This window comes from Podarcis raffonei, chromosome W (assembly GCF_027172205.1).
Source record: "Podarcis raffonei isolate rPodRaf1 chromosome W, rPodRaf1.pri, whole genome shotgun sequence".
NCBI classification, from domain to species: domain Eukaryota; kingdom Metazoa; phylum Chordata; class Lepidosauria; order Squamata; family Lacertidae; genus Podarcis; species Podarcis raffonei.
The window spans coordinates 439899-453323 of record NC_070620.1 but is presented as its reverse complement, the minus strand read 5'-3'; the positions used below and the strand labels follow the sequence as shown (position 1 = coordinate 453323).

At 49.0% G+C, this 13425-nt stretch overlaps 1 pseudogene; it reads left to right on the top strand.

The window, feature by feature from the left end:
• Positions 1-9151, top strand: part of LOC128406100 (inositol polyphosphate 5-phosphatase OCRL-like) — a 29934-nt pseudogene extending 20783 nt beyond the window's left edge.
• The last annotated feature ends 4274 nt before the right edge of the window (positions 9152-13425 follow it).

The window sequence follows — 13425 nt, the reverse complement described above, 5'->3', positions numbered from 1 at the left end:
AGTATCCTGTCACCATCTTCTGTGCAGCTGCTGCTTTGGAGGACTAGAGAGGAAAGTGGGGTGGGGGTGGGAACTGAGTCGCTTCTTTTCCTAATTCTTGAAGTTAAGGTTTCCCCCATACACCTGTGAGAACAGGATGCTGTACTAGATGGGCCATTGGCCTGATCCAGCATGGTGTCCTTCTGTTCAATTCTTCACTGTCTTCACTTTTAATTTACAGACAAGCCAACTTGGCTGTGCCAAAGAGTGTATCTACCTGACCTCCTCCCGTTTTAGGTGAGACGGGGGACATTTCCCTGGAGGTGTACGTCAGCAAGGAAGAGAAGATTGAGGCTACCTTTGTCCTTCACCTTGACCGTGGCAAGGACTATTTCCTCACCATCAGTGGGAGCTACCTACCAAGCTGCTTCGGGACCTCCTTGGAAGCCTTGTGCTGGATGAGGCAGCCGCTTGGCGAAGTTCCCGTCACCAGACTTATTGACCTGGTAGGGAAAGGGGTTGATTTACCTGGCAGGTTCATGTGCTGGATGTCTAGCCTTCCCACTCTGCTTGCCTGCTTGAAAAACCGCTGCTCTTCCACTCAGAAATGTGGGGGCTGGGGGTCCTCCGCTGCATTCAGCTTCTGTAGCTGTGCATCCGCTTCCTGTGTGCTGTTCATGCCCTTTGTTTGCCTTGACTGAGTCATCCCAGGTTCTGGTCCTCCCACCTGCCCTTTCGCAGGGCCACTGAACCGTGTGCATTTCCCTGCCATCTGCCCAGATACGGTTCAGCCAACGGGCTGTTTCTTTCTCTTCTCAGGGCCTGTGCCATTAACACCCTGGGTTGTCTTTTGCTCTTGCCTTCCTCCTCTGATCTCAGGGAGAAGACAGCTTCCTAGAAAAGGTAACAGCTGGTTTGCTATCCTCTAGATGTTCTTGTAGCGGGCTCAAATCAGGTACAGGCAACGCCCCGTTTACACGGGGGTTGCGTTCCGAGGTACCGTGCGTTTAAATGAAATTGCGTATATTGGGGACAGCATTGGAAAAGCCTGCAAACACCCTCTAAACTTCCGGAAACCCTTTTGAAAGGCCTTTTGAAAACCAGCAGCCTCCCTGCAAAACTCCTTGCTCCAACTCTCCGCAGGCCTGAGAGGTCGGTGCCAAAGCTCCTGGGAGGGAGTCGAGATGCTGTTTCCATGCCGCTTTGCCGCTTTGGTGCTCTTGGGGGGGGGGACATTTTTGCCCCTTCAAGTGCCCCTTCCAGCTTTGCGGCAGTGTGCATGTGCCTCGAAGGCACGTAAATGGAGTTGCCCTTGTCAGCGATCAGCAGCTGCTCCATGCAGTGGCAGCTGGTCCCTTAGGGCAAACCAGGCACTACCCCACCAACCTGACTTTCCTCTCAGGCAACCCGCACCTGCCTGCCTTCTGACTCAAATCCAGTCCAGGTGGTGGCTCTAGCTCTCTGCTTTGGTCTCTTCCCTAGTCTCAACGTGGCCCTTGTAGAACTCGGCAGAGGAGAACGGAGACAAAACCAGAATTTGCCATCACTGCTTGTAACTGATTTTGCGCTGCTTGACTCTGGGTCCGCTTGCGATTGGCAGCACGGGAGGCAGAAAGCCCAGTCTCATGATGCAGGCGCCAGCCCCCTCTGGCCCCAAGAGCCAGTTTTCTCCTTGTCTCTGTGCTCAGCCACTGCTGCACAGGCTATGCCACTCTGGCTTACTCTTACCACCTGAGCACTGGCATTTGGGAAGCGGTAGTGGGTGCTTTGGGGTGGCTCAGGGAAATGTCACTCCTCTCAAAATCAGATCTACTTGGGTGTATTATCATAGCCACAAGGAGACAGTGGTGACTGTCAATTTGGACAGCTGTAGACATTTAGAACCATGGTGGATATGTTTATCAGTGGCTACCGGTCAGGGCTATTTCTTGCCACTATTATCACAAACCACATGCTTTTGATTACCAGTTTCTGGGGAACATGATGGACAGAGTGCTCTTGTCCCCATGTCCCTATGGACTCCCAAGGGCATGTGGTTGGCCATTGTGGGAACAAAATGCTGATCTAACCCAGCAAGGCTCCTGTGTTCTTTAGCATGCACCAGCTACTCTTGCACTAAGACTCTGATACAGTATGTGTCATTCCCCACACCAATGTGCGCTCTCTCTCTCTCTCTCTCTCTCTCTCTCTCTCTCTCTCCAGGGGTGGGGAGTATTGGCGGGGGGGGGGGGGAGGGGGGATGAACTGGTTCCTAATCAACAGCTGCCCTGGGGATGAGGGGATCAAATTCTCCATCCTTGCCAACTCCTTTTAGTGATGGGCTGCTTGCCACTGCTGTGCTCCTAAAGCTCTCTTGCTCCCCCCTCCTCTCTTTCTCTTTCTCTTGAATGTGGTAGCTTGAGATAGAACTAACCACCCTGAACATTTCTGGAGAGGAAGATGGGAAGGAGGCCGGAGGCATGGTTCACCAGCTGCTGTGTGCTGCATTGCCCAGACAAAGTCGTGGGCTGGGGCTCCAGCTGTTGCTCAGTTTCTACCACTGCCTCTGCATCGTGCTCTAGACAAGGGGTGGTGAACATGTGACCCCATCATCTCATCATGCTGGCTGGGGCTGCAGCCCATCAACCTATGAAGACCCATCCATGTTCTGTTGCTGTTTTTGTTACTTATTTCCTGCCCTTCACCCAACAATTTAAATAAAATGTTAGCCAAACCTCATGTCCACAGCTGCATATTCAGTAAGCTTTTGGGTGAACTGCACATCCGGAGTGGGAGGATTACGAGCTGCATATTAATAGGGGGAGGGGGAGCTTGGATTTGGGGTGCGAGCAATTTGTTTTTTGTTTCCCCACTTGAGATGCTTGCTGTGGCTAGGGCCAGGCGATATATTTTCAACTCAGCTTGAAGTCTAGATAGTGAGACTGGTTTCATAATTTCTGACCTGGCAATATATTGCGAATCATGATGTGTGTGTGTACTATGCAAAAAACACCATGTGGGGGGAAACTGTGAAGCCAGACAATGCTTCTCTAGATTCCTGCAGCCCCTGTGGACTCTGCCGGTTCAGCTTTCCCCTGCCCTCCTGCAGGGGGCAGCAAAAATCACAATGCGGGGGAAACCGTGAAGGCAGCCAATGCCTCTATATAGCTCCATCTTATTTCAGACATTGCGATATATTGGTGTATTGCAATGTTTAGCTAGTGATATATCACCGTGTTGAAAGCCAGCTATCGCCCAGCCCTAGTTGTGGCCTCAGAGGGCAAGACTTGTCCACCCAGCTGGAGCAAGGAAAGAATGCATACAGGCACACATTCTGTCAGGCTCTCATGCCAGCCCCGCTTGTCACTGGACCTCCAGGAGAAGCAGTTTCTGGATATCGTACCCCAGGATGGTGATGACTCCACTGAGCGGCCAAGGAGATCTGGCTTTTGGTGGACCACCTCTTCAAGAATGCCTGCCACCAGGTGAGCTGAGGGGGACGGTACCATTGAAAGGATGGGTGTGGGCTGGAATCCAGTACCAGTTTTGGGGTGTGCAGGTTCCAAACGCCACAATTGATTTATATCTTAGCTACCGACTCGCTCTTACAAGCTCCTGCTGTGAGTATAGTGGCACCTTGGTGGAGCGGCAGCGGGTGGGACATCCAGCATACGGTCTTCCTTAGAGCGGCTCAGAAGAACCCAAGTGTTCCCAACCATTGTCTGTCTCTCCCTAGCAAAGCGGCTCTCTGAGACTCGCCACTAGAAGAAGCGGGGAATGATTTCACTCTCCCATTGCCCCAAATCAGGAGAAGGGTAGTAGGAATGCTACTGTGGAAAGCAGGCGGGATACAATTCTCAGCCCTTGTGCCAGCTCTCTTGGTGAGGGGCTTCTCTCCATTGTGGCATTCCTCGACCTCACATTATGCACCCCAGGGCTGGATTGTTCTTCATGCTATCCAGGATGTACCTCAACCCTTCCTAACGCATGGGTGATACTCTGCTTCAGGAGGACCTCTTCCAGACCCCGGGCATGCAGGACGAGCTGCAGGAGATAACTGAGTGCCTGGACACCAGCATTCCCGAGACGATTCATATCCTCTTTGGGGGGCATTGTTGGGGAGCAGGGCTGCTTGGTGGTTTTCTTTCGCTCTTGGCTGGAGTGGACCTGACTTTTATATACCTGGTGGCTTAGGTTCCTAGGCCACCCCATCCTTAAGGCTCTGGGACACAGCACAATGAAATGCCCACAGTCAAGTCCAGTCATGCATCCAAACAGCTTCACAGCTTTAACCCCCATTTGAAAACATCAGCCTGGCTAGATAGAGCAGAGGTGGGGAATCTTGACAGGCCCGCAGGCCCCACATCTAGCATCATACGTGGTGTCAGGTGTGGAGACAGGTAAAGACATGGCTGCAAAGGAGCTTCAAGGGTGCGTTCAATTCTTCTTTGGCAAGCAGGGTTTCTTGACCGCACTTTTGGAGTTGACCACGAGTATTTGTTGTTTGGATTGAAACCATGCCTGCAGAAGGACATTTCCTCGGCATATCAGCTTTGCAGGCAGCTTCGTCAAGAGGGGAGGTGTGGGATAATTACAGTGGGATGGCTCAGCTGGTAGAGCGTGACACTCTTAATCTCAGGGCTGCGGGTTCAAGGTCCACCTTGTGCCAAAAGGGGGAACTTGCAAGGTGGGCCCAGATGTATAAGGACCAAGCTTCTTGCTTTGGACCAGCCTGGGAAGGAGGCAGGCTGCAGGTAACAGGACAGAACACTTTCCTTGCCAGGCTGTCAATAGCTGGCAGTAACCACTCGGTGGCCGAAGCTCTGCTCATCTTCCTGGAGGCAGTGCCAGAACCAGTCCTTTGCTATGAACTGTATCAGCGCTGCCTTGAGTGCTCACATGACAGCCACCTCTGTCGCCAGGTTGGCCCCAGAGCCCCATCTCTTCCTGGCTGGTCTGCGGTGTGTACAGAAGCATAGAATCAGAAGGGATTTGTGGAGCCTCAGCTTCACAATCTGTCCTTCCAGTGAGCACTCAGGGCTGATTTCCTTCAGAATGGAGAGGTTTGATCTTCTTGCAGTCCATGGGACTCTCAAGAGTCTCCTCCAGCACCATAATTCAAAAGCATCAATTCTTCGGCGATCAGCCTTCTTTATGGTCCAGCTCTCACTTCCATACATCACTACTGGGAAAACCATAGCTTTAACTATACGAACCTTTGTTGGCAAGGTGACGTCTCTATTTCTCAAGATGCTGTCTAGGCCTGTCATTGCCCTTCTCCCAAGAAGCAGGCGTCTTTTAATTTCGTGACTGCTGTCACCATCTGCAGTGATCATGGAGCCCAAGAAAGTAAAATCTCTCACTGCCTCCATTTCTTCCCCTTCTATTTGCCAGGAGGTGATGGGACCAGTGGCCATGATCTTCGTTTTTTTGATGTTGAGCTTCAGACCATATTTTGCGCTCTCCTCTTTCACCCTCATTAAAAGGTTCTTTAATTCCTCCTCACTTTCTGCCATCAAGGTTGTGTCATCTGCATATCTGAGGTTGTTGATATTTCTTCCGGCAATCTTAATTCCGGCTAGGGATTCATCCAGCCCAGCCTTTCGCATGATGAATTCTGCATATACGTTAAATAAGCAGGGAGACAAAATACAGCCTTGTCGTACTCCTTTCCCAATTTTAAACCAGTCAGTTGTTCCATATCCAGTTCTAACTGTAGCTTCTTGTCCCACATAGAGATTTCTCAGGAGACAGATGAGGTGATCAGGCACTCCCATTTCTTTAAGAACTTGCCATAGTTTGCTGTGGTCGGCACAGTCAAAGGCTTTTGCATAGTCAATGAAGCAGAAGTAGATGTCTTTCTGGAACTCTCTAGCTTTCTCCATAATCCAGCACATGTTTGCAATTTGGTCTCTGGTTCCTCTGCCTCTTCTAAATCCAGCTTGCACTTCTGGGAGTTCTTGGTCCACATACTGCTTGAGCCTTCCTTGCAGAATTTTAAGCATAACCTTGCTGGCGTGTGAAATGAGTGCAATTGTGCGGTAGTTGGAGCACTCTTTGGCACTGCCCTTCTTTGGGACTGGGATGTAGACTGATCTTCTCCAATCTTCTGGCCACTGCTGAATTTTCCAAAACTTGCTGGCATATTGAGTGTAGCACCTTAACAGCATCATCTTTTAAAATTTTAAATAGTTCAGCTGGAATACCATCACTTCCACTGGCCTTGTTATTTGCAGTGCTTTCTAAGGCCCATTTGACTTCACTCTCCTGGATGTCTGGCTCAAGGTCAGCAACTGCACTACCTGGGGTATACGAGACATCCATTTCTTTCTGGTATAATTCCTCTGTGTATTCTTGCCACCTCTTCTTGATGTCTTCTGCTTCTGTTAGGTCCTTTCCACTTTTGTCCTTTATTATGGAAATCTTTGTACGAAATGTTCCTTTCATATCTCCAATTTTCTTGAACAGATCTCTGGTTCTTCCCATTCTATTGCTTTCCTCTATTTCTTTGCATTGCTCGTTTAAGAAGGTCTTCTTGTCTCTCCTTGCTATTCTTTGGAAATCTGCATTCAATTTCCTGTATCTATCACTATCTCCCTCGCATTTTGCTTGTCTTCTCTCCCCTGCTATTTGTAAGGCCTCATTTGACAGCCACTTTGCTTTCTTGCATTTCCTTTTCATTGGGATGGTTTTCGTTGCTGCCTCCTGTATAATGTTACGAGCCTCCATCCATAGTTCTTCAGGCACTCTGTCCACCAAATCTAAATCCTTAAACCTGTTCCTCACTTCCACTGTGTATTCATAAGGGATTTGACTTAGATTGTATCTTACCGGCCCAGTGGTTTTTCCTACTTTCTTCAGTTTAAGCTTGAATTTTGCTATAAGAAGCTGATGATCTGAGCCACAGTCAGCTCCAGGTCTTGTTTTTGCTAACTGTATAGAGCTTCTCCATCTTTGGCTGCAGAGAATATAATCAATCTGATTTCGATGCTGCCCATCTGGTGATGTCCATGTGTAGAGTCGTCTCTTGTGTTGTTGGAAAAGCATGTTTGTGATGACCAGCTTGTTCTCTTGACAGAACTGTATTAGCCTTTGCCCTGCTTCCTTTTGATCTCCAAGGCCAAACTTGCCAGTTGTTCCTTTTATCTCTTGACTCCCTACTTTAGCATTCCAATCCCCTATAATGAGAAGAACATCCTTCTTTGGTGTCACTTCTATAAGGTCTTGTAAGTCTTCATAGAATTGGTCTATTTCAGTTTCTTCAGCACCAGTAGTTGGTGCATAAACTTGGATTACTGTGATGTTAAAAGGTCTGCCTTGGATTCGTATCGAGATCATTCTATCATTTTTGAGATTGTATCCCAGTACAGCTTTCGCCACTCTTTTGTTGACTATGAGGGCCACTCCATTTCTTTTCCGGGTTTCTTGCCCACAGTAGTAGATATCTGGTGGAACGCTCTGTCAGAAGAGACTAGGGCCTGCAAGACAGAGTTGTTCCACCAGGCCTTTGGTCAGGGCGCAGCCTGACTCCCTCCTCTGGCAACCTGCACAGAGTTTTGCTTAATGGTTGCCATTAACTTGATTTTAATTAATTTTATAATGAAATATTTTTAGAATGTTGGTTTATTTGATTGTTTGATTATTTGATTGTTGTTAGCCGCCCTGAGCCCGGCTTCGGCTGGGGAGGGCGGGATATAAATAAAATTTATTATTATTATTATTATTATTATTATATGATTGTCATCCGAACTGAATTCACCCATTCCCGTCCATTTTAGTTCACTGATGCCCAGGATGTCAATATTTATTCTTGCCATCTCATTTTTGACCACCTCCAACTTACCCAGGTTCATGGTTCTTACATTCCAGGTTCCTATGCAATATTTTTCTTTACAGCATTGGACTTTCCTTTCGCTTCCAGGCATATCCGCAACTGAGCGTCCTTTCGGCTTTGGCCCAGCCGCTTCATCAGCTCTGGATCTACTTGTACTTGACCTCCGCTCTTCCCCAGTAGCATGTTGGACGCCTTCCGACCTGAGGGGCTCATCTTCCAGCGTCATAACTTTTATATGCCTGTTGTCTTTGTCCATGGAGTTTTCTTGGCAGGGATACTGGAGTGGCTTGCCAGTTCCTCCTCCAGGTGGATCACGTTTGGTCAAAACTCTCCACTATGACCTGTTCATCTTGGGTGCCCTGCTCGGCATAGTTCATAGCTTCTCTGAGTTCTTCAAACCCCTTCGCCACGGCAAGGCAGTGATCCATGAAGGGGGTCTGGTCTGGGAAGCCTTGTTAACTGCAGAGGTTGCTGATGTCTCCTTTGATAACCATCCCTCTCGGTTGTGGAGGGGGGTGGGGTACGCACATGTTGCCTTTTTGCTTTCTGACCAGGACTTGTAACAATAGCCCACCTGTTTCAGTGAACCTCGCTTGAATTTCCAACCCAGGAAGCGGCCATATACTGGGCCACCTAGCTCAGTATTGTCGAAATTGACAAGCAGTGGCTCTCCAGGATTTCAGACAAGGGATGTTCCCTACCCTCCTGGGAGATGCTGGGGTGGAACCTGAGACTTTCTGCATGAAAAGCAGGTAGTTTACTGCAGAGCTATGGCCCTTCCCCCAAGATATCTCAGTTGGTAGAGCATAAGACTCTTCATCTCAGTGTCCTGAGTTCGAGCCCCACCTTAGGCATTGCAGGGGGTTCGATTAGTTAACTCTCGTGGTCCCTTCCGACTCTACAGTTGTATTGTTCCCCAAAGTTCCCAGCAGAGTTCTAGTCCAGTTACCATTTTAAACATTCTTTTTTTTATGCCAGGTCTAAACCTGCAAAGATAACAAGCACACTGTGCTAGTGATCCATGTCCCTCCTCTAGCAAAGCTCTGCCCCTCCCTGTCTTGCAGGTGATCTGCCAGTTGCCACTGTCCGCTTCGTGGTGGCTTTCCTGCGGGAGCTGCTGAAATACTCTGAGAGCAACAACGTCAGTGGCAACATGCTAGGTAAGGCCTGCCTGTCCTGGCTGGGAGCTGGCCTTCCTCCTGCTCCCGCCTCCTCTCATGCAAATGTTTCTGCTTCCCTGCAGCCACCCTCTTTGCCAGCCTCCTGCTACGGCCTCTGCCCAACATTCTGCCAAGTGCCATCGGCTTCCTCCTGGGCTTCCTGCTGGGGGCGGATGACTACGAAAGGTGCCAAGCGTGACTGGAGACGAAGTTGGGAGGGAAGAGGCAAGGCCCAGCCTCTGTTCTCTGGTGCCTGCCCTTCCCCTTGTGCCATCTTGCCATGTGCCAGCTCCCTTCCCTGTGCTTCGCCCTTTCCACCTTTTCCTCTTGACTCCTGACACGGTTGCACACTTGGCTTTCCACATGGTTCCAGGGCATTGGCAGCAGGTTCAGGGTGCTTGGGGAGGGACCCTGTTGGAGGACAGTCATTCCCCTGCCCATCCTACTACCACCACTGCTGCTCTCAGTCCCTGCGCAGTAGTCCACGCTCTCCCCTTCTGCTGCAGCTGAGCATGTGCTACTCTTGGTGGGTACCAGGCATAAGGATTCCTTTCCTGGCCTGGCCTGGGATTGCAGGACCTCTTTCTCTGTCCCCCCAGCCTTGATGCTCATCAAGAAGGGGCAGGGCAGCCACTGTGGCCCACGTACGCCTTAGCCTGCTCTCTATAGTTCAGCTATCTGTCCCCATTCTGCCAAGTAGAGTTCTAGGGTGTTCATTCTTCATTCTTCAACACTAAGCACTGCCTAAAGGGACCAGGGGGGAGGAGGGGGCGCAGGCTGGGCAGCAGGAGGGGAGCTGAGGCAGTGGGTACAGCTGGGTTGGGTTGGGCTCCCCACCCGACCCCAAGTTCTGCAACTTTGTCTTTCTGCTTTTCTGTCCTGGGTTCCTGTACTTGGTGCACACACACTCTTAATTTATTGGGAAACGGTTGTTTCAAAATGAAAGATCCGTTGTGCAGAGATTGTTCTGGTGTTTGGAGGGGAGCTACACTTGCCTTTGCTGGTTTCTCCACTGCTCTGAAGCTCAGCCAGACTTTCCAAATGTAGCCGCCTTGGGCCCTCGCAGCACACATGAGGGAGAGGCTGTGGAGAGGGGGTGCTGCATGGGGCATCAGGTCGTGCAGATACCATGGAATCTGACTTCGCTCTTCACAACAAGGCTTGCAGGTGCAGAAAGAGGGCTACATTGCTTCCCCAAGGTGTTTCTCAATTGCTCTCCTTCCTCATACTGCTTGCAGCTTGCAAGTTTCAGCCCAGCAGCAGCTGGCTGCGAATTATTGCATAGACTCTTGAGGGGAGGTCTGCCCTCCCCTCTCCCCATTAAGCTTTGTCTCCAGGGCTCAGTGGTAGGAGGGAGAACAGAGGAAGAAAAAGAACTGGGCTTGGCTTGAGGGGGTTATGAGAGCGTATGTGCACCTGGTGCCAAGGGATAAGGCTGCAGAACTGAGCAGAGCACACTTAAGAGCAGGAGGAGCTGAGCCCTGCTCCCGCCACCACCACCAACAGCAACTCCTAGATGTCCACTTGTTCTTCTCAAGGGAGTCCCCAAAATGACCAAAGGAGACTGGAGCTCTGGGAGCAGCTATGGAGACTGCAGAGTCTGGATGGGAGCTCTTTTATTATTTATTTTCATTTGAAGTGGGATGGAGTGGAGGCTAGATGGATCACTTTGGGGGGGGGAGCAGGCGGAGAGCAGTGGAACGGGATTGGGAACTTCCCCCTTCCCCACTGAAATAATCCAACTGGGCACCCTAGGAATTGGCAGGGCCAACCTGCGCATGAGGCGTTGCGAGGCCATTGGCTCAAGGGGGGGCAGATCAAGGTCCATAGAGCACCATGCTTGCAGCCATGCCACTATTGTGACCACGGTCAGGCCCTTGTGAGGGTTTTGCCAACACAGCCTGCTCCTCTCCAGCCTCCTTTCCTAAAGGAGAAGCAGAGGCAGGGTCAGGGTGTTTCTGCCTCAAGCAAAAACATCCTCAGCTGGTCCTGGCAGTGGACATTAGAAATTGCTTTCGACATGGAAAAGAGTGGAATGAAGGAAAGTGGGGGGAGGGGAGTGTGTTAAAGGAAAAGGGAGGAGTTTTCCAAACTAAAATTGGGGTTGAAGACAGAGCTCTATTGAGTCACAAAAGGGGCTTCTGCCAGCCCAGTGGAATTTCCGGCTCCCCACACCCCAGCGTCTTAAAACACAAGAAGAGCTTGGGGAGTCAATTTTGTGCATAAGGTAGATGTTTGGCATGGTCTGTCCTGGATGTGAAAAGAGGATCCTTTCAATATTTACTTTGGTGAACTACAGCTCCCACAACAACAACTCTGAAGGTGACGCAGATGTTCAGAGCGGGGTGCTGATAACGCCAAGGTCATAAGTTTGATCCCTGTATAGGCCAACTGCATTATTCCTGCATTGTAGGGGATGGAACTAGACCACGGACCCCTGATTGGGAAAAGCGGAACTAGATGGTCCTCGGTGTCCCTTCCAACTCCACAATTCTATGATCCTGTGTCTTAAACACAAATCTTGAGGAATAGTGTGTGTGTGTGTGTGTGTGTGTGTGTTTCTGTTTGAACTTTCCCAGCCTTTGCTTTATTCTGATTTGCGCTTGTGTCCCTACTCCCCACGTGTAGAATTGCTATACCTTTGGATTTTCCTGGACATTCAAGCGTTTCCCGCATGGACACTTGTTTCCAACGGCCAAATCCCGGCGGATGGCAACCCTACCCACTTGTGCCAGATTGCCTGGCATACATTACAAGCATCTAGTCACATCCCGGGGCTAGTCGACCTGATGGGAAGAGTCCGCGACCAGGAGGAGGAGGAGTACCAGGAAGAATGGACAAAATTCAAAGATTATTTAGCTAAATATGTCAAGATAACCTAATTGGAAAAGCTTGCAAATACGAGATAGGCTTAGGATTTAAATATGTAAGGATAGGAATTAAGATGTTTCAAGCTAGATTAGAAAGAATGAAAGATGTGAAGTGATCAAGTTAATTTTTATTTTTTTTGAGAAGATTGATTTTGGAAAACTGTTAAAATGAAATACAATGAAATTCAACCAGGGGGGTTTGAGGAAGTCACTTAACAATGTTATCAAGATTGGTTTAATTACAATTAGGATGTATGTATGTTTGTTTGTTTGTTTGTTTGTTTGTTTGTTTGTTGTCTGTTTGGCAACAGAATAAACCCCAGCACTGTGGGTCTAAAACCGGCCCCTGAATCTCTTGCTCCCCACTCTGCCCTTCTAACAAGAACATTTTTTTGCTTGCTGGATGGCTGTGTGCAATGAGAGCTCAGTCACTGAGGAAGGGCGCTGGCCCAGTGGGAGAAGTATGTGCTTGGCATGCAGGTGACCCAAAAATCCAGTTCTCATGTTTTCTGTCGAAATGGCTAATTTAAAGGGGAATAGCAGGGTGCCTTCCACAGAGTCAGACCAAGGAGAAATTCTGTAAGCAAAGGTAGCAGGCTTTGAAAAGCTTATGCAGATACACAAGGACACATTGCTAAAAGAAACAAAGGGATTTGGAGGGACCATGAGTGAACAGGTAGTACCAGAATGTACAGAATTGTACCTAGAAAAAGGTTACAACTGGATTACCTTTTTGTAAACAACAACAACCCCCAAAATAAACCTCGGAAGCAGCAGGATTCCTTAGGAACTCTTCAAAAAACAAAACACAAAACTGCATATCCCTACCTAGTCACCAAATGTGAGGGGAAACGTAAACCAGCTTCTTACACTGCTGTAAATGATAGCCAGATTCTGCAATTTTTTACCACACCAGAAGTAAAAGCACAGGGCATTAATAAGTTTTTGAAAAATCATGCACTTCATTTGTAGGCAAGGGAAAGCTTTCTGAAATGTACAAAATCTTACTAAGACACACAATCTGTTGAAATGACCAAGCAGCGGACGAGATTTGGGGACAGTGGTGTGCCGCCTGGGGAAATGTTCCTTTCCATTCACCTTAAGCAAAGATGTGGTGACCTTGTGCATCCATAAATAACTTTCAGAAATGTATTTTATTACTTCCCAAAGCTTCTCAATGGGCTACCAAATGACATTTCTTTCTATTTTGGATGAAACTGGGGAAGCAGCTTTAGAAGAAGGGGTTGCTGACATTCACTGGCCTGGAAAACACCTGATGCCAATATGATGGCATAGCGGTGTCCGCAAATTGTGGGTGGTGAATTGCTTGGGTGGCCTCTCTTGAGAAACGTTGCCAGAAAATGTATGAACCTGTTTGTGATAAAAAGTGATTCGTAAAGCTGCAAACAGCAGGTGTCCCAAGGTTAGGGAGAAAACATGGCAACGAAAGAGCGGGGAGGTTAGTTCAGGGTCAAGCTGGGTGGGTTGTCAAGGAAACAGTGTCCTGCCCATCTTTGTGACATCTTGTGCTGCTTGTAGAAAAGACAGCAGCTACACATCCCCGTCGTGGGATAGTTGGGAGGAGTTGGCTGAGACAGAACTG